The sequence below is a fragment of the Dermochelys coriacea genome, chromosome 3 (genome assembly GCF_009764565.3).
Source record: "Dermochelys coriacea isolate rDerCor1 chromosome 3, rDerCor1.pri.v4, whole genome shotgun sequence".
NCBI lineage: Eukaryota > Metazoa > Chordata > Testudines > Dermochelyidae > Dermochelys > Dermochelys coriacea.
Genome location: NC_050070.1, coordinates 101,156,665 through 101,183,566, shown reverse-complemented (window position 1 = coordinate 101,183,566; position 26,902 = coordinate 101,156,665). Strand labels below are relative to the sequence as shown.

Sequence of the window (26,902 nt, the reverse complement as noted above, 5' to 3'; positions counted from 1 at the left end):
ACTGACTCTGTGGATAAGGGGAAAGCGGTGAATGTGATATATCTTGACGTTAGCAAAGCTTTTGATACGGTCTCCCACAGTATTCTTGCCAGCAAGTTAAAAAAAGTATGGATTGGATGAATGGACTATAAGGTGGATAGAAAGCTGGCTAGATTGTTGGGCTCAACGGGTAGTGATCAACAGCTCGATGTCTAGTTGGCAGCTGGGATCAAACGGAGTGTCCCAGGGGTCAGTCCAGGAACCAGTTTTGTTCTACATCTTTATTAATCGGGATGATGGGATTAATTGCACCTCAGCAAATTTTCAGATGACACTAAAACTGGGGAGGTAGATACACTGGAGGGTAGGGATAGGGCCCAGAGTGACCTAGACAAATTAGAGGATTGGGCCAAAAGAAATCTGATGAGGTTCAACAAGGACAAGTGCAGAGTTCTGCACTTAGGAAGGAAGAATCCCATGCACTGCTACAGGCTGGGGACCGACTGTCTAAGCAGCAGTTCTGCAGAAAAGGACCTTGGGATTAGAGTGGACAAGAAGCTGGATATGAGTCAAGAAGTGTACCCTTGTTGCCAAGAAGACCAATGGCATATTGGGCTGTATTGGTAGGAGCATTGCCAGCAGATCGCGGGAAGTGATTATTCCCCTGTATTCGGCACTGGTGAGGCCACACCTGGAGTATTGCGTCTAGTTTTGATCCCCCCCCACTACAGAAGGGATGTGAACAAATTGGAGAGAGTCCAGTGGAGGGCAATGAAAATGATTAGGGGCTGGGGCGCATGACTTACGAGGAGAGGCTGAGGGAACTGGGCTTATTTAGTCTGCAGAAGAGAAGAGTGGGGGGGGGGATTTGATATGAGCCTTCAATTACCTGAGGGTGGGTTCCAAAGAGGATGGACTTCAGCTGTTCTCTGTGGTGGCAGATGACAGAACAAGAAGCAATGGCCTCAAGTTGCAGTTGGGGAGGTCTAGGTTCGATATTAGGAAACACTGTTTCACTAGGAGGGTGGTGAAGCACTGCAATGGGTTACCTAGGGAGGTGGTGGAATCTCCATCCTTAGGGGTTTTTAAGGCCCGGATTGACAAAGCCTTGGCTGGGATGATTTAGTTGGTTTTGGTCCTGCTTTCAGCAGGGGATTGAACTAGATGACCTCCTGAGTTCTCTTCCAACCCTAATAGTCTATGATTTATTCTTCTCTCTTTCCCCTTGTGCATCAGTCTTCCCTTATTGCTTTCCTTCTGTGATTCTCCTTTTGTTTTTCTCCTTTGGCCTTTGCCTTGAGTCTACGGTTCAGCAGTGATACTGAGTCGAGTAGGAGCTAGACTGTTTCTCATGTCTTGCTCACTGCCATGCTAATCCTTTTTAGAGGCATCCCATGCATGTTGGGGTAAGAAGTAGCTGATGTATGTGTTATGTGAAACACCTACTACCATAGTGTTCAATGTATATGCAGCACCTAGCAAAGTGGGGTCCTGCTCCATGACTAATGTTTCTAGGCATTATGGTAATACCGGTGATGCATAGGACACAATCTAAAAGATAGGGTCTCTGCTCCAAAGGCACATTTGAAGGGTATGCTTTTCATTCAGGGACTTCTAATAGCTGTCCTTTTATGGGCTGCCTGAAAAACAGATGTATATGGATTCTGTGCACATTGTGGTACAATGATGTCAGGGTTTATGCCTGTCCTCTAGTTCAATAGTCAGTTTTTAAAGCCAGAAGGGACCAATGGATCATCAGTTCTACTAGATGATCCTGTTTATCACAGGCCACCAACACAACACAGCACCTGCACGCTGTATCCAACAACTGAAGATAGACCAAAATATTGCAGCCCAGAGAAGACTAAACTCTGCCTGTGTAGAATAGGGGGTACCAAGATGCATGAATGTCTGAGACCCCCTGCAATGACAGGGAAATGTTTAACTGAGGTTTAGCCAGATGCTGCAGACGAAAGTGAAAAACCTCCAATGTCGCTGCTAGGCTGACTTGTGGGAAAATTCCTTCCCTACCCCACATATGGCAATCGATTAGACCCTGAGCATGTGAGCAAGAACCAGCTAGCCCAGCACCTGAGGGGGAGAGCGTGCTTGGTGCCACCTCGGAGCACTTGCCCATCCTGAATAGTGTCCTTTCTCCAGTCTTGGCATCTCTGATATTTCAGAAGAAGGCCACCGCCCCTCTTGTGTTTCAGGCAGAAATGGAGGGGGAATCCCTTCCTGTCCCCTGCCAATGGTTGGCTGAAGACTTGAAAAACGAAAAATGTTTTAGGAACATAAGGCATAACCAGGAAGTGAGCCCTAGGGCTGCTCTCTCCCATCACAATCAACCCTGTCATAAAATTGCAATCATAAATTTGTCCAGTTCTCTCATAAAACTAAGTTGTTTGCCTCACAATTCTTACTGGAAAAGGAAAAGGAGTACTTGTGTTTGCCTCTAAGGTGCCACATTTATTTGAGCATAAGCTTTCGTGAGTTGCATCCGATGAAGTAAGCTGTAGCTCATGAAAGCTTATGCTCAAATAAATGTGTTATTCTCTAAGGTGCCACAAATACTCCTTTTCTTTTTGCGGATACAGACTAACACGGCTGCTACTCTGAAACAATTCTTAGGTTCTGGAATAGCCTCCCAGTTTCTCCTCTGATGGTGAGAAACCTCCTTTTAATTTCCAGTCTGAGTGTCTCCAGAGCCAGTTTATACACATTTGTTCTTGTGCCAGTATTGTCCTTTAACTGAAATAGCTCTTCACCCTCTCTGGTGTTTATCCCCTGAAGTATTATAGAGAACAATCATATCCCATCTTACTCGGGGGTGCTGGGCGTACGGGTACGGCAGCACCCCTTGGCTTAAAGTGGTTTCTGTCATATACAGATTTTACAGTTCAATAGCTTTCAGCAATCCACCCCCCCCACACTATAAAAACTGTTTCAGCTTCACTGCTCTTACCCTTCTTTTTGTGAAATTAAATGAGCTGAGCTCTTCCAATGCATTGTACAATGATGATGATTCTTTCTCTGTTGGAAATGCCTTTCCTGATACAGCCAAGTAGCCTATTTGTGTCTTTTACCACTGAATCATGTTGGTGTGGCTCATGGTCATACTATGATTGACTAACACACCCAGGTTTCTTTCCTCTGTCACTTCCAACTGATGAGCCCCCAGCTTGTAGCAGAAATTTAGATAATTAGACCCTAAATGCATGACCTTGCATTTTGTAGTATTGAATTTCATCCCATTTCTGTTATTCCAATCTTCAAGGTCATCCAGATCTTCTTGTATAATAATCCAGTCCTCTTCTGTATTGATAATGCCTCCCAACTTTGTATCATCAGTCAGTTTCTTTAGTACACTCCTTCTTGTGCCAAGGTCATTAATAGAAATATGGAATAAGACTGGTTCTAAGACAGGTCCTTGAGGAACTCGGCTAGTAAACTCCCTGCAGTCCAATAGTTCATCTTTTAGCACAACCCACTCGCTTTGCTCTTTTAAGCAGTTTCTTATCCACCTTCCAATTCGTGTACTAATCCTCATCTTCTCTAATTTAACAAATAGTTTCCCATGTGGTACTGTGTCAAATGTTTTATCCAAGTCCAACTATATTAGATCTACTGCATTTCTCTTAAAAATCAGTTATTTTATCAAAGAATGAAGAGTGGCTTGGTCTTTCGGAGGCTGGCAAACAGAGTTTTTCTTCAATGGCCCAGTATCTTACTGGAAAAAGCGGTTGCCATGTATATCTCTGTTTGACATAGGGCTTGTCTACACTGCCCACTGGATCAGTGGGCAGCGATTGATCCAGCGGGGGTTGACTTTTATAAATTGACTGCTGAGCACTCTCCTGTCTACTCCAGTACTCCACCAGAACTTCTCACGGAATCGACGGCAGAGCGTCAGCTGTTGACTTACCTCAGTGAAGACCCCGCAGTAAGTAGAGGTAAGTATGTCGAGTTCAGCTAAGCTGCTAATGTAGCTGAAGTTGCGTATCTTAGATCAACCCCACGTGGTGGTGTAGACAAGCCCATAGAGATCTCATTTCTGGAATTTTCAGCCAAACAGCAGGAGGATTGGGACTATATCCTTTCAGCTGAAAAATGTAATATCTGTACTGTCTGAAGATTTTTATATTTGTAGCTGTCCCTTTGCTACAATAATTTAGGATATGGGATGGATCCATCAATTCTAGGTACTGCCACTTTGGGAATTGGAAGACCTGGTAAAACTGTGGGACTCTAGGTTAGTTCATGTTCTTTCGATGGCTACCCCTTATGGTTGACACAACAAAGAACGTTATAAATATTGTTCTAGTATTTTCGGTGGTTGCAAATATTTTATAATCTAGTAGCCAAAGCTATTATATGTCCTCTTTCAGTTTCAGTCCTCTTTCCTTTGAACTGCATTGGAGCTTAGGGGCCTGGAGATATGTGGTGTGGTTTGTTTGTTTGTTTTTTGTTTTTCCCCCTCTTGTTGTTCAGATCATATGGTACTAATGGAAAAAGGTTCACGCTAGAGTGATTTTTTTTTCAGTTTTGTTTTGGTCTGGGTTGAAGAAGAGTAAAATCCCAGAGGGTATAAGATGCTCTTTGAGGCTCGGCTATTTGGGAGTAACTTTTTTGGGAAATCTCTAGCATGTAAGCATGTATCTTTCTGTTTCCTTTATCTTAACGTCTTAAAACTTCTTTTTTGAAATATTTCTTGTTCCTTTTACTCAGTAGTCAAAAAAGGAATATGGTTTGTGTTTCTCTCTAAAGCTCACTCTTTCCTCTAAATGAGAAGCTATTTCTACTGACCTCAGTTTCTGGTGCTGGGAAAAAGCAATTCCATAGGCAAGCATTTATTTCTCAGCAGGATGTGGTTGATTCACATGATAAAATTATCTTTGGTGCTGACAGCCCTAAAGAATTGGTTGCTATGCAAAAACTCTGCTAGCGTTCTTAGCAATTAGTGCTTTTTTAATTGAAAGGCTTTCTTCCTTTTCAATTGAGATAACATTGGTATTTTCTACCTGGATTTCTAGTTAGTTACTTGGATGTAGCTTCTTGTTTGAATTATGTGTTCAACTGCTTCTAAGTAGTTGTCTATCTGCTTTCCTTTTTGGTATAGTTACTGAAGTCCATTTGCCTATACGGGTATCGAAGACGGTTTGTTTGAGGAACCAATCAGGTAAGAAAATACCTTTCCTCAAGTTCTGTTGTACAAGCCTAGACATCTGAACTGTGTGTTTTGGTTTTGCTTTGTTTGTAGTGGAAGGAGAATACTATGTAAAAGACTTCCTAGACAACGCTGATATTTAGTATTATAGGAATTCAACTTGTGAGGAGGCAGCAAGCTCCTTAGAAGGAGGAATGAGAGCTGGAATACCCTGTATAATAGGGAATAATCTCACAGCAACTTTTGCTTTTGTTTGTTTGTTTTTTCCCCTGTCGGGCAGGGAAAAGCACATCCCTGAATCTGGACTAGTACAGTATAACTGGGGAAAAAGCCTAATTTCCTAGATAGTCCTCAAAAGAAGCTATAAAATGTATTAAATTCTGGATTTTTTTGGACATGTCTCTTGATTTATCTAGCTTCCATCTCACTGCCTGTATATTAACCATTAGAAATACCTTACAACCACAGTATTTTTTTTTCTTCAAGTGGTTATTCTTGTATCTAATTCTATACTATGCTATCAGAGGACGATAAACATCTTGTGTTCAAATTTACTTAGCAAATGAGGGCAAAAATGAAAATATTCGGGTGTGGCAAAATTTTGTGTGTATATATGTATGTTGTAAATGCAAATATGTTGCTTCCCTGTTTCTATTCACAGCTGATAGTTTTTGGTGCTATTCTAGTTTCATGTTTAGATGCGAGATGTTTAAGGAAAACTTCAAGGCTGGCAAGCAGATACTTTCTGAATAACGTTTATGAAGCATAAAAATGCATCATTGCAGGAAACAAAGGGAGCTTGCATTCTAACCTTTGGCTCCATACTCTACAGTATTGTGGCAAAGTGATGCACCAGACATTTGAGTCAACCTAGCAATGTATGATCAATAAACTGCTGTTTTGTTTCCTGTAGATAGTATTGTATCCTCTTATTTGTGTAAGTCATTTTAAACATTTTTAACTCTGTTTATAAAGCGCAGTAAAGAAATGATAGAATACCCTTTACAAGGTTGCTCCAGGTGCAGTAACTGTTGACTTAAATATTTTACACAAATGCATTATAAAAGTTTAGTATTAACTTGCATGTATAAATCTGCCCTTTCTTCATATTTGTGCCTGACTGCACTCATTCCCAGTGACATCAGGCTTTTTTTAATTTGCCAGAATTGCTTGCAGTTAGTTATTAAAAATAAATAGCTTGGGCACATATCAAATGGTAGGCAAAAATAAGAAAAATACTTCTTTAATTGTAATAGCCTTTAATCTACCATAAAGTACAATGTTCTATCTTATTCCAGAATATAAAGACTGAATGCTGAAATGTTTATGTAGCTAGGTTTCAAAATATGATAAACATTATTATTATTATTATTATTTTTTATTATTATTTTTTTTTTACAAATTCTATATCAGTTTTTGAATTGTGAATACATTAGTGCGGTGATTTACTTCTGACCCAAAGACCATGTAATTTTTATTAATTTCAAAAATGAGAATGGCATTACAAGAGTTTTCGATAGTAGATATAGCTAATTTACTATAATAAGCTGTTTTTCTTCCTCAGACAATTTGAAGAAAAAGGGAAATTTGATTTGTACTTCATTTTCCTTTTCTCATCCTGTAAATGAAGCAACTATGAATTAAAGCAACCTAAATCGTATTTGAGTTGGAAATGTAAGGAAATTCTATGAGCAGATGTGTAGCAGAAACTCTTCAACAAAAATTGAAATACATTGAAATTTTTGTTGGAAATTTGTTTGAGAAGTTTCAGAATGCTGCATGCATGAGTTCTGCGTTTTCAGCCTGTGGGAGCCCACAGTGCTCTATATATTGTGTTCATGTTCATGCAAAGTATCATGCACTGGAAATCATCTCTAGTGTTGCTCAGATTACAGCCAACTGGACAACTGTGCTAAACATTTTACACAACTATGGAGGAAGAGAATTTTTGGCTCAAGGGTTAGCAAAGGAAATCTGAGTAGGACTTTTTTTTGAGCATGCATGGGAGACTGACCTCTGTCTTTAATCCTTCAGATTTTCACCACACTTCAGATAGTTATCTATAACACATGATCTGCATGTGTGATGGTGCAAGGGCACTACCAACAAATTAATTCCAGCTCTGCTTTCCCCCTCTCCTTATTGTGAGGAATTGCTGCTGGAGAGAAATCAGGGAGGTAGTGCTGGTGAGAAGGCAGGGCTTACCACAAAGGTCTGAAGGAATCTCCGAATGAAAAATCTTGTTTGGTAACCAGTTTTGATTTATGCTGGAAAATTTCTGAGTCACCTCAGAGCTTTGTAATGTGGTATCTGTGGTAATTGGTGCTGCCAACAGAATGGTACTGGGATAATGATTCCCCAGAGTTTTTTTTAATGTATTAGAAATATTTGAAATGCTGCTCTCCCTACATTATCTCCCCCCTTTTCCCTTCTATTCCACTGAAATATTCAGTAGCACAAAAGCATGATGTTGGTATGAGACTGTTAAACATGCAGTAATGAGTGCCAAATGGCAGTGTGTGTAGTTGCTCTAGCCTTTCACCTCTGGAGACCCAAATTCACATGCTTGCTAAAGTCACAAGCTTGGTATGTAGTCAGTTTTTTATATTGACTAGATTTCCCAGTTTCTTTGGCTATCATTGACTGAGTGGTACTATATCATTTTTCTTCTAATCGCAATCAAACACATTTCAAGTTGATGTCTGATCTTCAGTCCTACAAAATTGGGGGAAGAGGGGGGAAGCCAAACTGTAACCCTCAAAACATACACATTGCTGAAGGACTACATGGTTATATAGTCTTTATCCTCATCCTTTTGCTCCATAACTATTCCTGTTCTTATCTCAACTTAGTCTGTATGCTGTTTGGGGCAGAGACTCTGCTTCCTCCCCTTTTTTATTTTCTCTTTGTGCTCCTCTGAGGGTATGTGGTTCTTCAGCTTAATTGTCACTAATGTACCCATGTCATAGTGGCTGGCAAGAAAACATAATGCCAAAAACTGGGGAACAGAAGGTCTGTGTACATCTAACATCTGTGCAGGAGTGTTTTAGTGGTTCCCTCCTTTCCTTCCCATGGCTCTGTCATATATGCACTGTATGTATGTATTATTCTGTGATTCCTTACAAAAATATAGTGTTTATATTTGGTTCTAAGGTCCAGCTGTCAGTCTCATGTAAAGTGTTTCATATGGTAGTAATAAGAGATGGAGGGTCATTTCAGAATTAATTACAACTTAGTTGCTGATTTTTAAAACTGAAGATAAGTGTAGAAAGCAACACTATTTATTTGCTGACAGATGAAACTTATAGGGATCCTTATGACACGTGTTCAGTTCAACAACAAATATTATTTATAGATTTCAAGGGTTAAAAGTAAGAGCTGTTGTATAGATGAGTTTCTAAGGCTAGTCTACACTATGCAGCTTTTAGGGACGTGGCTGTGTTGCTACAGCTGTGCCACCTAAAAGTCATGCAGTGTAGCCACTGTTAAATTTCCACTCCCAACGAGTGGCATTTGCATTGTCAGCAGGAGAGTGCTTCTGCCAACAAAGCGCTGTTCGTACCCGCACTTGTTGCGGCAAAACTTTTTTCTTTCATGGGGGCTGGGTAAACGCCTCTGAAAGACATAAGTTTTGTCGTTCAATTGCCAGTGTAGACATAGCCTAAATGGAAGGGAACAGATTTCTTTATCTTCACCTTCACTTTGGTCATAACCTTGTACAGGTAGCTATAGTATTTTCATTTTAAAGCTTGTCTAGGATCCCACTTCTAAACCCACTTGTTGAATGATAAGTATTTAAGAACCCTTTGTTGGAGGTTCTTCTGACTGCCAGGCTTGTATCAAGAGGATACTCCTTAAGTAAACTATGTGACTGTGAGGCAGCATTGGTGCGCTTCTGGAAACTTTAGAAAGTGAATTGTTGGGAGAAGAGACATGGGTTCTTAACTGATTCCTAAATCAATTTGTCCTACCAAGAGTGAACCACAAGAGATGGGGAGGGGGAAGAAAAGACTGATCAGTGTCTTCCCAAAATTGGGTATCTTTTGAGATTCTGCAGTGTCATCGGTTATTATGCAAATTCAGTCATTGCATACATTTACTATCTGAGTCCCTCTAATTCCAAAAGCATGTTAGTTTTGCTTTATCCTTTGTGGGGTCTTAAGTTCACTTTGCTGAGTGCGTTTCATTCAGCAACTAAAATCTGTGTCAAAATTTATGTGGATGTGTCATTACACAAAGTAAAACTATTCCCCATGTTTGTTCTCTCTCTCCTCTTCTCTTCTCCCCCCCCCCCCATGATGTCAACTGCTGGAAATGGCCCACCTTGATTATCACTACAAAAGGTGTTGTTGTTTTTTTTTTTTTTTTCCCCTCTCCTGCTGGTAATAGCTCACCTTGCCTGATTGCTCTCCTTACAGTTTCAGAGTAGCAGCCGTGTTAGTCTGTATTTGCAAAAAACAAAAGGAGTACTTGTGGCACCTTAGAGACTAACAAATTTATTTGAGCATAAGCTTTCTATGAAGTGAGCTGTAGCTCACGAAAGCTTATGCTCAAATAAATTTGTTAGTCTCTAAGGTGCCACAAGTACTCCTTTTCTTTTTGCGAATACAGACTAACACGACTGCTACTCTGAAACTTACTAGATGACTCAAAAGTCTTACTTCCTCATGTTTTGTTGCAGATCAAAGTACTATTTATTTTTTTCCCTCCAAGTTACAGAATGGTTTTGGCAGTGAGGAATATAGCAATGACAGTTCGATAGTTACAATTCAATATGGATTCCATTTCAGAAAAAGTTGTTTGGCGTTCTGAGTTCAATATGTCAGCAAGTTCTATACTCTAGTAACAAAAAATGACCAATGACTTCTCTGCTGCTATGTAGACTAGTTGCCAAATGAGTTATCTTTTTCTTCTAAGCCTTTTAAAATTAGAAAGCGTGGCATTTGGCTGAAAATTGTCTTGACTTTTCTGATTCAGTGTCTTTATGTAGGGAGACAGTTTCTGTTGCTTGACACCTATTCATAACACTTAAGTTTCCATTTTCTTTCTCCTAGCGTATTAGGCAAGAAAATCAGTTGGCTGTTGAAATTTGGTGGTATTCTTGGGTCACTCATCTCATGTCTGTGAAGCTGCTTTGCGCTGCGCTTTTTTTTTTTTTTTTTTTTAAATCTTCCCAAACCCTAACCTTTGTTGAAACTCTAGTGTTGGCGTGGATTTTTTTCAGAAATAATAGTGTCCATCAACTTTCTCTATTTTTGAAAAGTTAGCCTAGTAGGTTGTTCTATTTTATTTTCAGCTTTCTTAATATTCAAAACTTGTAATACTTCTGTCTTGTGGGTAAGGCATGACTCTGGACTACAGAAATTAAACTGTCCTAATTTGGGGCTGAATTTGTAAAAAGTATCCATATTAGGATTCTGCTATGAAGCAAGTTAAATCAGCATGGAATTTTCAAAGAAGGTGACTGGGTCTGAGTTAATCTGTGATTAGTGAAGAACTGATGCTAGCAAGTGTTCTGGGTTTTGTGGTTGGCATCTGTAGTCTGTTTTCAGAATTGCTTTGAGGTATATCCCAAGTTCCTCAGTAGCCTGAACTTGCCACAACCACTGTTATAGCTGAGAGATGCTCTCCAGGGAGTCCTGGGGAATGCGCATTTGAAAAGTTCTAGCCTAAATTTACAGGGGAAGATCTTCGCTCTGACTTCAGTGGATAGCTTTACACAGAAGATATCTGGCCGTTCTGGGCCGTTCTGTAAAGCTGCTTGTGTGCAGATGAATCAATATTTAGCATTGTGAGATATGGCAGCAGGCATACTTCTCAACCTGCTAGGGCCCAGATGTGGAATGCAATTATAACAAGTACCTAGAATGAAGGACATAATAATTCATGTACAAAACTAAAAATGCTGTGGGTTTTGGTTCTGTTCTTCAGACATGTGAAACTCCTCCACAGGAGAGGACTGAATTTAATGTGTAAGTATGGTCCATGATTTGGGTTGTAAATTCAGAACGGTATTCACCCCAAAATGCACAGTGGAATGCCCTCTGATATCTGGAGGCTTGCACAGAAATCAAGATGAGAATATGCTTCGTTCCTACACAGTGGTAACTTAGTTATTTGTTGACTTGTCATATTCAGGATTAATCAATGAGAATCTGCTCCTCTTTGTCACCACAATCTCTGCCCTCTTTTTTCCTCTTTATTTTTTTTCCGTCCTCCTTTGTTTTTCTTGCATAATCACAGGTTTCAGAGTAGCAGCCGTGTTAGTCTGTATTCGCAAAAAGAAAAGGAGTACTTGTGGCACCTTAGAGACTAACAAATTTATTAGAGCATAAGCTTTCGTGAGCTACAGCTCCAATGAAGTGAGCTGTAGCTCACGAAAGCTTATGCTCTAATAAATTTGTTAGTCTCTAAGGTGCCACAAGTACTCCTTTTCTTTGTTTTTCTGTGTTCCCTGTTTTTGTGAGTCTGCTGGGTTTTTTTCTTTGCATTTCATAACCTAGAGTAACTGCCAACCTAATATGCTTCACTCTAACCACCTACCCTGATTCATCCACTAACATATCTAATTAAATAATATTGACATTAAATTCCAGTGATATCTTCAGAGTTGATGCTCCAGTCAGATTAATAGATGATAGTGGTGTTTGCCCTCTTGTTTCAGACTGTTTGCACGTTCTGGCAGATGTCACTGCATTCGTTACTTTTTGGAGGGTTGCCTCTGCTGCTCTGAGGTCTAGAAACTTACTACTTTTTAAAAATAAAAAACACTATAGAGGTCTAAACATCTATAGTAATCTGGTAAGGCAGAAGCAGAATTTCTCATGGCTTGGTATGTCCACATCACTCCAGATTTTATTGTAAAGCTATGGCTAGTTCTCTCCTCTTCCTCTCCCCCCTCCCCCAAACATCCACAGCAACTATTGCTAAAATATCAAGAACATGCTGCTTATTTTGATGCATGCCCGGTGTTGTCAAGCAGTTCAGTTTAGAAATGACTGCCTTGTCTATGGGTAAGCACGTACATTGTAAAAAGAATTTCCTGCACATTTTAAGTCAAGTAACACTTGCCTAGACTTGGGAATCCAGGAGTTAACCGCCTATCATCATTTCTGGTTTCTTGTACTTTGCCCTAATGTTGTGCAATTTGGAGCCTACTTTAGTATATGTTACAGTAGTGCAAAAAGTGACTGAGATGCCATATTTGCAGTTTCCCTGGAATTCTTTGTCTGTGGGTATAAATTGGAACACACCAAAACAGAAGATTCAACATCTGGGAACAACATAGGTTTTTAATGTGTAGAGCTGTCTGGGAGCTTGTTGAGAGCTGTGGGTGGGTTAAGTGGGGAAGCATCAGTTTCTGTATGAAGAGTTCCTTTTAGCTTTCCTTCTGCAGTTGCTCTGCAAAAGGACATCACCCTTTTCCTTAGTAGCACAATCTTAACTCTCCAAAGGCAGACAAGCAGCTCTTAGCTCAAGACTGAGAGTAAATTTATGTTAAAGCAGGCAAGGGTTGCTGAAGGGTAGAGAGAAACTACAGGTTCTTTGAGTTCAGGTGCATGTGAATCCTAGTCCTTAAAGATCACACTTCCCCCACCCCCCTCTTGGAGCGTCTGATAGTTTGCACCTGTATCCCTCAGGCTCTTGTGCTCCCCCTACTAAGACCATAAGGGGTGAAGTGACCCCTGACTGCCAACCAGTTCTTTCTGACTGTCCTGTGAGAGAGTTGGAACTTTTCAATGTCCCTCCTTCACTTTTAATTTGTTTAGATCAACCTATCCTAATCTAAAACTAATTATAGTTTTTGTTTTGCCTTTGTTTCTTTTGGCCTGTTGGCACAAAAAAGAAAAAAGACAGAGTAGGTTAATTGTAAGTAGTCAATAACTCACTGGGCTGTCTGTGATATGCCTCAGCCTCAGTCCCCAGCTTTGGATCATGTCTGTTGTGGAAGAGTGATCCCTCTAGAAGACAGACATAACTGTTTATACTGCCTCGGGAAGAGTCATTTCACAGTGAAGTGTGTGATTTGCAAAGCTTTTAAAAAACACACACAGAAGGCTAGAGAATCAAGACAAACTGTTTCTCATGGAAAAGACCTCAAGCAACTTCAGACACAGCTTTGCGGGAACAGGAGATTTCTGTCCCCTCCTGTTCCAGTCATTCCTCCAGTGCTTCAGAAATGAAGGAGATTATATTAAGAGACCTCATAAATCACAACAGACTAGAATCCCGATAGAGTAGTCAGAGACCCTTGTTACCTGTGGGAAGAAAAACAATGCTCGGGCCATTCAGCCCACCACTGTTCAATATCATTGGTACCTACTCAGAAGAGGTCAGATAAGTGGTTATTAACACCAAAGCATGCCTCTCACTGGGAACCCTTGTAAATTTAACTGCAACACTGTCATCTAGCATCCTTGTCAATTTCATTGCTGCGGGCTGCTGCAGCATTAGGGAAACTCAGTGATTCATTGGTACTAGTGCTCACAGCCTCAAGTGCCTCACGAACAATGCCCTCGACTGTGGTAGCTGAACAGTGAGAACATATTTCAACTAATTGCTCAGTATCAGGGGATTCAGTACCAAAGATCTCAACTCAGAAGAACTTGGCTTCTTCCTTGGTATGGTTATCTGGAGATGCATTTGTATCCTCTCAGGAGATCAGGGCTACTCCAGAGCTCAAATCCGTATTCTGCAGACATCTCCTGCTTCTTTCTCACCAAAATCTCTGGTACAACAAGATGATAAAATACCTATAATGAAAATTACTATGTGACTTCCTGCTTCCAAGACTGGTCCTATCCATTCCTAAGAAAGTTATTGCACCTCCTGAAGTAGTCCAACTGTCAGAATTTTTCTTTCCTCTTCAGCTAAGTCTAGGAGGGAGCCGCCTTCAGTACCTAATAAATTCAAGATTCATAAAAATTCATCTTCAAGCTACTCAGGCTGAGAATTGACCCTATGATTCTCTGATACGTCTGTAGATGGTAGTACCTTAACATGCTATATCCTATCTGTATGAATATCAGTCCTGACCATACTTGGATACTTTAGCACAATCTGAATCAACAGTTCCCTCCTTCCTCTAAGGATGCAGATGCCCACAGACTATAGTCTCCTCAGAAATCCCCAAACTTGGAAACAAAACAGCCTCTTCCCGAGGGCTACAAAAAGGAGATTCAGAATGATCGTTCCCCAGAAGGGCAGCTGGTATCTCCTTCTCCTGTTATGGCTGTGGCTTCTTCTGTGTCCATGACCGTATGCTTTTCAAGAGCTGTCAAACAAGAGAGCAGAGACATTACAAATTCCTTTAGAATTTGTGTAAGAAAAGACAGGTGCGCGCGTGCTCTCGCTCTCTCTGATATCTTACAACTTTCTACCCAGAATAAATACCCATTAATGAGGCTATCCTTAAACTGGCAAAGGAATTGCGGGTGATACTATCTTCTATGCTGGTGACTTTCAAATAAGCAGATCAGAAATATAAAGTTCCTCCTAAAGGGTTCAAGTATTTTATACTACCCTGAATCCATCATTGTGAATGAAAAAATCCAATAGTAATTACTAAAAGGCTTGGAGATCTGCACTAAAAGAGGAAAAACAAAAAAAGAGGGGGACCCCTAACTTAGGGTGTGTGGGGGGGGTTGTGGTTTGTTGTGGGGTTTTTTGTTTTTGTTTTTTTAAAACACTACTCCTGCCTCTCTTCAGGTTAGAATTTACAACTATCAAGCAATGTTGGCTGAATATAGTTACATTTAGTGGGACAGAGTAACAAGTTTTCAAGATAACTCTCTTCTCAATTCAGAGGAGAGTTTTACTTACCTATTTTCTGAGGACTTGTTAATTGCTAAAGCCTCATTACAAGCAGCATTTGGTGCAGCAGATGCAGGAACATGTATGGGAATGAAGGGCAAACAGGTATTGTCATAAGGAGAGATTCTTGGCTGTCCACATCAGGCCTACCTAAATAGGTTCAGAGTCTGGTACAGGACTTACCCTTTTGTAAGTCAGGATCTGTTTAGCTCCAAAACAGATGACACTTTACATTCTTTAAAAGGACTCATGAGCTACCTATCTTTAAGAATCTTGGGCCTCTAAGCTTCAGCTTTAAGAGGAAGTGATGTAGACACCAAACTTTCACTAAATAGACGTGTCAGTCTTACACTTCTGGCTACTTCTCCCATCAGAGATCCTTCTTTTGAACAGAGTAGGCAGAGACCAAGATTCCAGAGGAGGAACTCCTCAAATTTATCCATTACACCTCCTCTCCTTCTGCCCCCCCCACCCTGCCTTTCTTTTTTTTTTTTTTTTTTTTTTTTATAGAGACTTGGTTTGGAATAACTAACTAGAGACCAATGGATTGTTCAGATCATTTAGGATTGTTATGCCATACAGTTCCAGACCATTTCTCAAGTTGCAGCGTTGTAAAGTGCTAGTGTAGACAAACCCTAACACTTCTGTGTGCCTTTGAAAATCTTCCTTTAAATCATTACCTTCACACTAGTGACTCATACTAGACTGTATTTTACACTGTATGCATTCGAGGAAGTGAGCTGTAGCTCACGAAAGCTTATGCTCAAATAAATTTTAGTCTCTAAGGTGCCATAAGTACTTCTTTTCTTTATACTAGACTAAAGTAAGGCTTTGACACTCAGAATGCTGTAAATGAGAAAGTTTAGATTAAAACAAACTCTTTTGTGTTTATAATTTAAGGCAAAGCTTAAGTAGTTCTGATAAACACTTGAAGTTTATATCTGTGTACAAGATATAGTCTTCCAGTGAGACTCTGTGGTGCATACAGGGGAGAACTAGATAATGGACTTGTCTAAAATGCTTCTTTCAAAATCCTACTACTTCCAGCGATTTAGTGTATGGAAAGTATACTCTAAAATGTCTAGATTTCATATTAAAAGATACTTTGACCTTTTTGAGGGTGATGAACAATGTAGAACTGGAATATGAACATTACATATAGTTGGTTTGGTTTTAACTGTCGGATTATTCTTGATGGAACAATTTAAATATGTCTTCTTTTGTTTTGTGATGCAGACTTTGAGAAAGCATATCTGCTGATTTCAAACATTAAACAATTATGTAGACTCTGGGATGTTGAACAGCATCTTCTGACTGTTTTGGAGGAGGTACTGGATGGTTTTTTTTTTTTTTTTTTTTTTTTTTTTTTTAATTTAGTATGCTGGTATGTGGCAATCCTTAAAATGTTCTTTAATGAAACCAGTCAGTTTGTCTGAAGATGGGTCTTGTTGTCTTCCCCCTTTTATTCCACTCCTGAAATCCAGGTTTTTGTTACTACAATGCTAAAGGAATTGAAGATTCTACCTGAAATGAAGCGGGACATTCTGTGTACTACTTTCAGTCTTCTCCTTTCTCCTATTAGCCTTGCAGCCTGGTATCATTTTCTAGCTTTTCAAGCTAATGTCACCAACTTCAGTTTTAGTTAATTGGCTAGAGGGCCTGCTGATAATGAATTGTTGGCTCTTTTTCCTCAGGAAAAAGTAATCAGATCTCCATTAATCTGGAATATGGTGTCTGGAATCTGGTCTCAAATGTGGGTCTTTCAGTTTGCGGCAAGGAAAGAGGAATGGCCTTGATTGTGTGTATAAAAATTACTTTTTGTCTTCCAAAAAAGTGGACTAACAGGACAAATCGTTGTTACACTGCAGAATAGAAATGAAGTTGTGCTAACAGAAAAGAATTCAGTTGTTCAAGCAGCCTGAAGAGAGGGAGTCCTAAAGAGTCCCAAAACTATAGCATTTAACAGATGTGTAAGGTATTTCGTGTCTTGAAAGAATGAAAATATTTTGTATCTCTTAGGTTTGACGATAAAGGGATTTTTCTGTTGAGTTTAGAATAGTTATTCCCTCACAGTTCTGTATCTCGACTATAAGTTTAAAATCTCAGACTTCCTAGCAACAAGTCATGAATAATAAGTGTGTTGGTTTTTGATGGGGCAGGTGCTGTTGTAATGCACTCTTTTTTTTTAAAGAAGAGGCACTCAGTTGTAAAATACTAACTAGTGATATATTTTTCTGTGTATATTCTGGGCAGAATATTGGATCTGTCAATATCTATCTATATGCAACAACCCTCTAGGGGCTGGCTTGGAAAGGTAAGCCACAATACAGTAGCTCATAGAGATTCTCCTTTACCTCCAAATTGTAGATCTGTTGGAAGCAAAGGTTCTGGGTTTTATTCCTAAAATCTGGTGTAATTTCACTAGGGACTGTCCAGTCTGTTTTTGTAGTCATGGATGACTCTTATAAAATTAGTTGTTGTAATCTGGATGGCCTAAGTAGTAACATAATCACTTGTATTAGATTTCTGTTAATAGCAACAACAAAAAAGTGTTCAAGTTATTTCTTTGCCATTCAACCATTTCTTGTTTAATTTTAAAAATGCAGTGAAGTGCATATTTAGTGCATTGCACTGAAAAGTTGACAGACCACTATATCCTTGCAAATGAGTTTGAATGAAAATTGTGCATGTAATATGTAAAAACATGTTGCTGTAGTAGTTGAAGGCAGGTTTAATCAGCTTGATGGCAGAGTGAAAATAAAGTAGTCTGACATTTACTGCCTAATCTTTTCAATAAGATTTATAATGCTTGTTCCTTTAGCAAGACTTTAGTTTAATTTTTTGGCAATTAATATCTGACACTTCCTTTGCTGCTGATGTAATTCCACATTCAGCACTGTGCCAGCCCTTTGGCCCTGACACTTGGCAGATTCAGGCACTGTTAATCACTACTAAATTGCTGCATTCATTGTTGGAGCTTCTTTATTTGCCAGAAGTTTTTTGTCTCTGTGACCTTGAGATAATGGGTGGAGAACAGGCAGGAGGTGTTTACGTCCTAGCCAACAGTCAGTTGTGAATCTATTTGCTATATTCCAATGGTAGCCTAAACTTTCTCTCATTGGTGTACGTTGATAGTTATTTTTCAGTTGTCTTTCAGCTTTATTAAAAATGTCGTCATTGGAGCCTCTACAACCTGGCATTAGGTAAAATGCATTAGATACAAAAAAGTTTTACTTTTTTCTAAGCACGTTCAGGAAGGGTTCCCAAATATCCCTGGTGGTGACAGTTTGAGAGAAACTGCTTTTTTGTTTTTAAAATGTTTAATAATAATAATAATAATAATAATAATAATAAAAGCTTAAATAACACCACGTAGTAAGATGAAGAGTATGGTATTGTAAAGATTCCAAAATGCTTTGAATTAGCTTGCTTAATTGCCACAAGTTACTATTATTTATTAAAGAGCCCATCTGTACAGTAGGCTAACCAGTTAATTGACATATGGCAGTCTCTAAATATGTGAGGGAATTCTCATGGCATGCTAACAATGAATGGTGTTTGAAGTGTTCCATTCAGAACCATAAGATCTACATGTTTACTAGTGCTTGCATTTTTATACATTTGAAGGGTATTGCAAAATCTTAGAGAAAATGGCTTTAATATATACTGATGTACCTCACTGGCATCCTGGGTTTTGTAACCCTGTGGTCTGACATGAGTTGTATAAGTGGATATATGTTGTAAATTACTGTTGCCCCTCTGTCAAGCAGGGGCCTTGCAGGTATGTTTCCTGTTTTGGAATAGAAATTGGTGAAGCAGTCGTGTATTTTTTTTTTTTTTTTCATATTTACAAAATGTACACATGTCCTGGTCCTTGAAGCATAGGCTGCAAACTACATACAGGCAACCCTCACTAGCAGAAGCTTCAGGCTTAACATCTGCCATCACAAAGAAGAGTTCTCTTGTGTTTTGCATTCCCCACTCTGACAAGTGATTTGCATAGGTGTTTCCCATCTCTCAGCTGAGTGCCATAACCACTGGACTATGGGATATTCTGATTGGAGTGGGGGTCTCTGTTTCTTGTTGGAGCTGTTCTACTTCAACTAAATAATATTAATTGGGGCAGAGAGTGATAAACACTCCCTAGCCCATTGGCTAGGGTATTCACATGAGAGATGAGGTCCTTGTTCAAATCCCTTTACATGAGGCAGAGGGGGAATTGAACTGGAGTCACCTACCTCCCTGTTGAGTACACTTACCACTGAATTAAAGATTTATAAGGGAGATGTTTTGTAGACTGATAAGCTGCCTTACTTCAGGAGGGGAATTCCAGGCTGTGGATTGTTAGCAGCTATGGGTGCCTCCTTGCAGCCTCCCAGGATTAGGTTCCAAACTCGGAATAGCATGGTTTAGGACGTACACCTCTTTTTGACTACTTTGGGTAGCTCACAGCTTAGCAGGCTGGCTTTTGTGAATCACACTCAGAGTTGCCTGTCTCCCTATTCATTGTGTAGAGAGTGTAGCTGCCTAACTCAGACTTTTTGGATCCTGTTGTTGTTCCAGTGATTTCCTGAGGTGCCAAACCCCCCCCCCCCCAAAGTTAAGTGTTGTGATGCCTAAGTTGCTTTGTGCATCCAGGCCTCCATGTCTGGACTTCTGCCTTCCTTTTTAAATAGCTGCTTTTGCAACACAAAAAGAACCTCCCTAAAGATTTCTTGATGATGGGTCATCTGCAGATTTAAGTGATTCATATAGAATAGTGGTAGAACTGATTAGCAGAAATTCATTAATCCAGATTCAATCCATTCTGTCAGCTGAGGACAGGAAGATGGGCCAGTTAATGTAAAACTTCTCCCACTTAGTGGAGACCTTGTAATCTTTATACTAGAAACATTCTAGTCTTCTGCATCTCTGGTAGATCAAATGGAGTACAGCATGACATGGAAAAGAAACACAACTTGCTGCTCCTGTCAGTGTCTCTATCATTGGCCTATAGCAATTGGCTTATTGTAATAACTACAAGCGTTATCTATGGATCAAGAAAATAACTTCTCTCCCACCAGAGAGAGGGTCCTCTGAATGGGCCTATTCTTGGGAAGTATATTCTGAAAAGTACTGGAGATCCTTTATCTACTTGGACTGAAACAGATTTAAAGAGTACATCCTGTTAAGACACAAGATGCTGATGGTGAATTCCCCATTTTCTGCCTCGGAGGATTTTAAAGGTAATGCGGGCAGAATGAGCAGAGAAAAAGGCAAAAGGGCAAATCTGCATAGAGCTTAATGGAAATCTTCCTTCTGCTTGGAAAGTCCTAAATCCCACAAGCCCTTCAACATGGATAAAGTGAATGCCTTGATTGGGGCTTTTGACACTTCTAAATGAAGGCAAGGGGAGAAATAACTGATTAAAAGCTCAAAGATATCAAGAAGGTGGTAGTCTTCTCTTTCAACCCAAGTTAGAAGAAGTGATAAAGAAAGCCCAGATAGCTACTGAAGGCAAAACACTCGCTTTCTTCAAAAGGCTTCGTGGTCATACAGGTTTCTGTGGTACAAAGTAGCATTCTGGGAACTGTGGAGTTCTTCTTTTCCTTAGACAAATTTCTTCAATGATCCAAAAGATTAAGGAACCAATCCCACTGTAAAAAGAAATTTTTCAATTTCTGGTCAAAAAGCTAGGAATAACCTTGGTGCATTGTTCTCTGCCAGGCTCCCTGATGACCTGATTGCAGGAGTTTTCCAATGAATTGGAACAAGATTCCAGAAAAGTTAGAAATAAACTGGATTTCAATATTGTGGCAGGTGACTCTGTATGCAGTACTTCTAGAGAACAGGTTTAATGGTATTTAAAAGTTGTTTACTAATTTCTAGTGCAGATAGCACCTAGATGCTATAGCTTTAATTAGAGAAAATGCAAAACAAGAACACAAGTGCATTGTACCCTGAAAGGTACTATACTCGGGTTCTGGTCTGTTTAAGGCTATCAAATTCCAAAGACTGGGTGATTCCCTCAACTGAGATCTCTGTTCTGTTACTCACATGGCCTCCTAGTTTCAAGATAATGTTAAAACACTCTGCTCTTCTCCTTTTAGCCCATCAGCCTGAACTTTTTCCTAGACTTACTTATAAAGGAGTCTTTCTAATTGCAAAAATGTATACTAGAGTGGGGAAACTGACAGCTCTTGTGCAAGCCTTCCTTTTAATCTTGTATGAAGACAAGAGAATACCGTATACATTCATGGGAATTTCTCTGAAGTGGTTGTCATTAGTTACAACCATGAGATCTTGTTTTCTCCATCTTTGGAGAAGTGAAGACATCTTCACAATCTCTAGATGTGTTTAGGGTGTTCAGGTTTTATCTATCTAGATCATAATCCTTTTTAGGAAAAATGGCATTTTTGACTTTTCCCCCTACCTCTATTGACCTATACTTGAACTGAATCATGGCAAACCACTCCTAAATTTGAGACTTTTAGGACTCTTTAAGTTGCCTTGCCTTTTAGCTAGAAGATTCTACTTTGACCCATATCTCTGTGCCCAGTTCAGTCCTACCACAACAATTGGCTTTTCTGTTAGGTTTACTCTTAGGCCATGTCTACATTAGGAGTGCTATACTGTTACAGGAATATCAGTATACTATACTGGCAGAGTGCTTCTAGTTGTTGTGTTCCAAAACTGTGCTTTGACTGTATAGCAAAACACACCCATGAACAAAATAAGCTATCTCTGTGAAAGCAAAGCTTTGCTGGTATAGGTGCACCTACTCTAGGGACTTCTGGTGGCATGGCTGTGTTGGTCAGGACTGTGAAGTGATCTGATCCCTGACCAGCACCAATGTGCCAATAGAAGTCTAGCGTAGACACAATTTAGTATTAGGTTGAAGATGACGTGTGGTGGATCTGTTAGTTCAGGGGTTCTCAAACTTCATTGCACTGTGATCCCCTTCTGACAACAAAAAATACTACATGATCCCACAAGAGGCAGGATCAGACTTTAGTCCCCTGAGCCCCTCTGCCCCCCCAAAGTTTTCGGCCCCAGGTTGGGGGCCTGTAATCTGAGCCCTACCACCCAAGGCGGTGGGGCTCGGGCTCAGGCTTCAACCCCAGGAACTATGGCTTGGACTTCAGCTTCAGTCCCAGGCCCCAGCAAGTCTAATGCCAGCCCTGGCAACCCCATTAAAATGGGGTGGCAACCCACTTTGGGGTCCTGACTCACAGTTTGAGAACCGCTGTGTTTTATGTACTAAGTGAGGGTTTTTTTGAGATCCATGTCTACTGTCTCAGGCGTCCTACCAGAAAATGTCTTCCTTAATTTGGACTAGCATTTTTCCACTTGAGGCAATTTGGTAGGATTCATGTTGCAAACAGTTAGTTGAGACAGAAAAATAACCTTTGATGATTTCCTTACATCTTAAAATTTTGGAGCTGAGCTTAGCTTAGCCCAAAGCACCCACAAAAGGTAAATTCTAGATTCTTTTTCTTTTTTTTTTTTTAAACTACTATTTCCAATTTGACTAGGTTAATGTTTGTTTGGTTTCTGAGCATTGCTAATTGGAGTAATAATATAGCTAACCTGGTGGTGGTAAATAGATGCCTAGATAGAAATGTACAGAAATCACACATGCCATTAAATTTCTGTAATTTAAGACACTAGGGTTGCCAACTTTCTAATCGCACAAAACCAAACGCTCTGGCCCCACCCCCTGCTCACTACATTTCCCCCTCCCTTGGCTCACTCTCCCCCACTCTCATTCACTTTCAGCGGGCAGGATGGGGTGAGGGCTCTAACTTCAGTGGGCTGTGGGGTGGGGCCAGAAATGAGGGTTTCAGGGTGAGGGAGGGGTTTCGGGCAGGGAGTTGGGGTGTGGGAGAGGGTGAGGGCTCTGGCTGGGGTGCAGGCTCTGGGCTTGGGCCAGAGATTTGGGGTACAGGAGGGGGCTGCAGGTTGAGGCAGGGGAGGGGGCTGTGGGAGGGGGTATGGGCTCTTAGCTGGATGTGCAGGTTCTGAGTTGGGGCTGGGGATGAGAGGTTTGGGGTACAGGAGGGGGCTCTGAGTTTTTTTGTGGGGGCTCAGGGCTCGGGCAGGGGGTTGGGGCACGGACTTGCTTTGGGCAGCTCCCAGTCAGCAGGGCTAAGGCAGGCTCCTTGCCTGTCCTGGCTCCACACTGTGCCCCAGACGTGGCCAGCAGCAGGTCCAGCTCCTAGCTGGGGATGGAGCTAGGAGGCTCCATGTGCTGCTCTCGTGTGCAGGCACTCCTCCCTCCCCCCCCCAGCTCCCACTGGCCCATGGTTCCTGGCCAGTGGGAGTGCAGAGCCCCGTGGCTGCCCCCATCTAGGAGTCGGGCCTGCTGCCGGCTGCTTCTGGGGCGCAGTGCGGTGCTAGGAGAAGTAGGGACTAGCCTGCCTTAGACCCGCAGCACTGCCAACTAGACTTTTAACAGTCTGGTTGATGGTGCTGACCAGAGCTGCTAGGGTCCCTTTTTGACAGAGCATTCTGGTTGAAAACCGAGTGCCTGGCAACCCTATAAGACATCATTTCACAACTTCCCTTCTATTCCTTGTACAATGAGAATTTTCAGAGCCTTCCACCTCCTTTCCCGCCCCGCCCCAAGCCTATGTACCCTGAAAAGAAATATAATTTTGTTTTGGATTCATTATTTCCTGGTTTCTTGTTTTGTTTACTGAGGCTGGGGGATAAATATAGGGGAAGGATATCTACAGTAGTAGGTAAGACTACCCATAATGGTTCCTAAAGGATTGTTCTGATTGGTTTCTCCTCCTTTCAGATGCTGTGAGAAGGTGAAACAGTATTAGTCATGTAGTGCTATGGTGAGATAGTTGAAATATATATTTTATGTGGCCACAAATATGGCCCCATTAGTGCTCTCCCATGGCTGACTGAAAGATGGTTTTCCATAATAATATCAAAGATTAAGGGAAAGAGTCTGTAACTTGTAGGTGGGACTCACTTCCTCAAGCATGTTCCATGTTTCTCCCAGTTTCCCTTGATATTGTCAACAACCCACCTGTTTTAAATAGCATCTAAATAAAGTTGGTGTAAATGGTATGTAAATAAAGTGTGTGATAGTACATAGCAGTCCTTGGCTGCAAATATGTAGAGAATGGATTAAATAGATTCTTAAGATTGAGTTTCTTGCACAGAAGAGCAGGTGAACAATAGCTTCCAAGAGCAGTGAGAGGCTGTTATATTGAGTCTGAAGAGTGTAGGTGTCAGAGGAGAGTTTTTGGCAACATGTATTGTCTAGCTTGAGGCTATGTAGAATACAGGTAATTGATGGAATGAGTTCCACTAACATAGGATTGAGTAAAAAGAAAAGGAGTACTTGTGGCACCTTAGAGACTAACAAATTTATTAGAGCATAAGCTTTCGTGAGCTACAGCTCACTTCATCGGATGCATTAGGATCATAGGATTGAGTGTAGCTATAAAGGGAGTGGCAATACTAGAGAAAAGGGAATGCTTTCCAGACTATTTTTACAGTAATTCTAAGCTTAACTAAAGAAATTTTGAGGCACACCCAGATAGTTTTAATCAAATACATACTTCATAGTTAATCTAATTGTAGCAGAAAATGTAAGATACTTATTTCTTCTCATTCAGTTTGCCTTAGCAGTAACTCTACTGTGACTTTATAATGAACAGTTTTATGTTAATTTTTAAAACAAAACACTGTTGTCTGAGCTGGTGGGAATGACTGTCAGCAGATTCTTTTTTCAAGAGTTAATATTGTGACAAAGTAAAATTTATCATAAGTAAAAAGTAAAGAAACTCCCCAGATTGGGACACAACCCAGCCTAGTCTGTTTGTTTGAAGCTATACCTTCCCAAAGGCACTTTCCTCATTGTTTCCCAAGCAGCCACTTTGGGGGGAGGGGGGGAAGGGGATTCTTTAGCCATTGAAGACAAGTGTATCCATGGACGCTTGCTCTTGTGTATTTTTGCATTAGTAGTTGTGCACATACTATTTATCACTAGTAAACCCAGTTTGTCTTGTTTTGTTTTCTATCTGACTTCATAGCTAATTTCCACTGTGGTATATGTGGAGTGTTGTAAATAAAAAGGTAGCTAAGGTTATCCAAACAATATTTACCAAGGGTTTGCTTCAGAGGTGTCTAGTGAATCATTAAGAACATTAAGAAATATATGGAAGGGATAGGATGAGAGAGAAATGGGTCCTCTCAAAAATATAAGTGTTCTCTCCTCCCCCCCCGCCCCTTTTTGGAATGGGTAGCTAAAGAATATTATCCAGAATTCATTTACATTTGAGGACCTTTTGAATTTTGGGAGGGATTGTAATTACAGTTGACTTTATATCCTTTTCTAGTCTAGACCTGTATGTGATCCCAAATGTACATTGTGATTTGATATTTGAATTGACAAAACTCATAAACTATATCTTCAGGATCTCCAGTTTTGTATCTGTGGGAGACACCAGGGTCCTGCCTGCCATGTGAGATTTCAGATACTATAGGGTCTATTTTGTAAATTAACATAAATTGTATTCTCAAAAAGAAAAGGAGTACTTGTGGCACCTTAGAGACTAACAAATTTATTTGAGCATAAGCTTTCGTGAGCTACATTCAATGCATCCGATGAAGTGAGCTGTAACTCATGAAAGCTTATGCTCTAATAAATTTTAGTCTCTAAGGTGCCACAAGTACTCCTTTTCTTTTTGCGAATACAGACTAACGTGGCTGCTACTCTGAAACCTGTCATAAATTGTATTGGCAATCTGTTGTATTCATTGTGGAGTATTTCTCTCCCCCCTCCCCCCCTGGTCCCTTGGTGGTGGGTGGATGTAAGGGATTATTAGCACCATCACCCCCTCTTTGTTAAGACAACCGTGGAACTGTTAGCTGGGGCAGTTTTATTGGTGCACCTGGAGAGGGAACAGAGTGTCCTGGCCTCTGCAAGGGAGATAGAGGTGGGGTAACTGCTTAGATAAAAGGTCATGCTTGTAAAACAATTGGCACAAGAGGGGTGTTGAGAGTCACTTGTGGGCATGGGGAGAGCCAGGCAATCTGAGGTACCAAACCATGCTACATACCCTAGAGTTTGTTTTATTATTGATAGTGCACAAAAAAATCAATATATAGCTCCTTAAAGAATCATGGCAATGTAGGGCTGGAAGGGACTTTGAGAAGCCATCTAGTCCAGCTCCCTTGGTTGCCGGCAGGATAAGTATACCTAGCTCTTTCCTGACGTGTGTGTGTGTGTGTGTGTGTGTGTGTGTGTGTGTCTGTCCTGTTCTTAAAAACGTCCAATGACAGGGATTCTACAACCTCCCTTGGAAGCTGATTTCAGTGCTTAACTATCCTGATAGTTGGAAAGTTTTTCCTAATTTATAACCTAATCTGATGAAGGTGAATGCAGATGAAGCCCATTGCTACTTGTCCTACCTTCAGTGGGCAATGGAAAGTAATTAATCACTATCCTCTTTAAAACAGCCCTTAACGTATTTGAAGAGTTATCAGATTTCCCCCTCCATCTGTTCTCGATACTGAACAGGTTTAGGATTTTTAACCTTTCCTTATAGCTCAGGTTTTCTAAACCTATTTTTGTTGCTCTCCTCTGGACTTTCTCCAGTGTGTCCACATCTTTCTTAAAATATGGTGTCCAGAACTGGACTGAGTACTCCAGCTGAGGGCTCACCAGGGCTGAGTAGAGTTGGGACAGTTAGCTGCTATGTCTGTCTTACAACACTCCTGGCAATACATCCTGGAATGTTAGCCTTTTTCACAACTGCATCACATTACTCGTGTTCAATTTGATTCTCTCTATCCCTGAGATCCTTCTCTGCAACACTACCACACCATTTGCACTGCTACCATCTGCAGTACTACCACACCACTGCAGTTATTCTCCATTTTACATTTGATTTTTTTTCCCTTTCTAATTGTAGTACTTGTCTTTTTTTTAATTGAATT

General features: G+C 40.5%; 1 protein-coding gene across 28 annotated transcripts in view; it reads left to right on the top strand.

Moving 5' to 3' along the window:
• Positions 1 to 26,902, top strand: part of EPB41L2 (erythrocyte membrane protein band 4.1 like 2) — a 253,487-nt gene that overhangs the window by 21,927 nt on the left and 204,658 nt on the right. For 14 of the 28 annotated variants that reach the window (XM_043510960.1, XM_043510967.1, XM_043510965.1 and 11 more), the window contains exon 2: positions 5,099 to 5,158. The exons of 10 other annotated variants lie outside the window; for them this stretch is intronic. The gene's annotated coding sequence lies outside the window, so the exon portion shown is untranslated. Of the gene's footprint in view, positions 1 to 3,755; positions 3,933 to 5,098; positions 5,159 to 26,902 lie in introns of those variants that run through there. 4 more of the 28 variants (XM_043510969.1, XM_043510957.1, XM_043510962.1 and 1 more) reach the window with 1 other exon arrangement.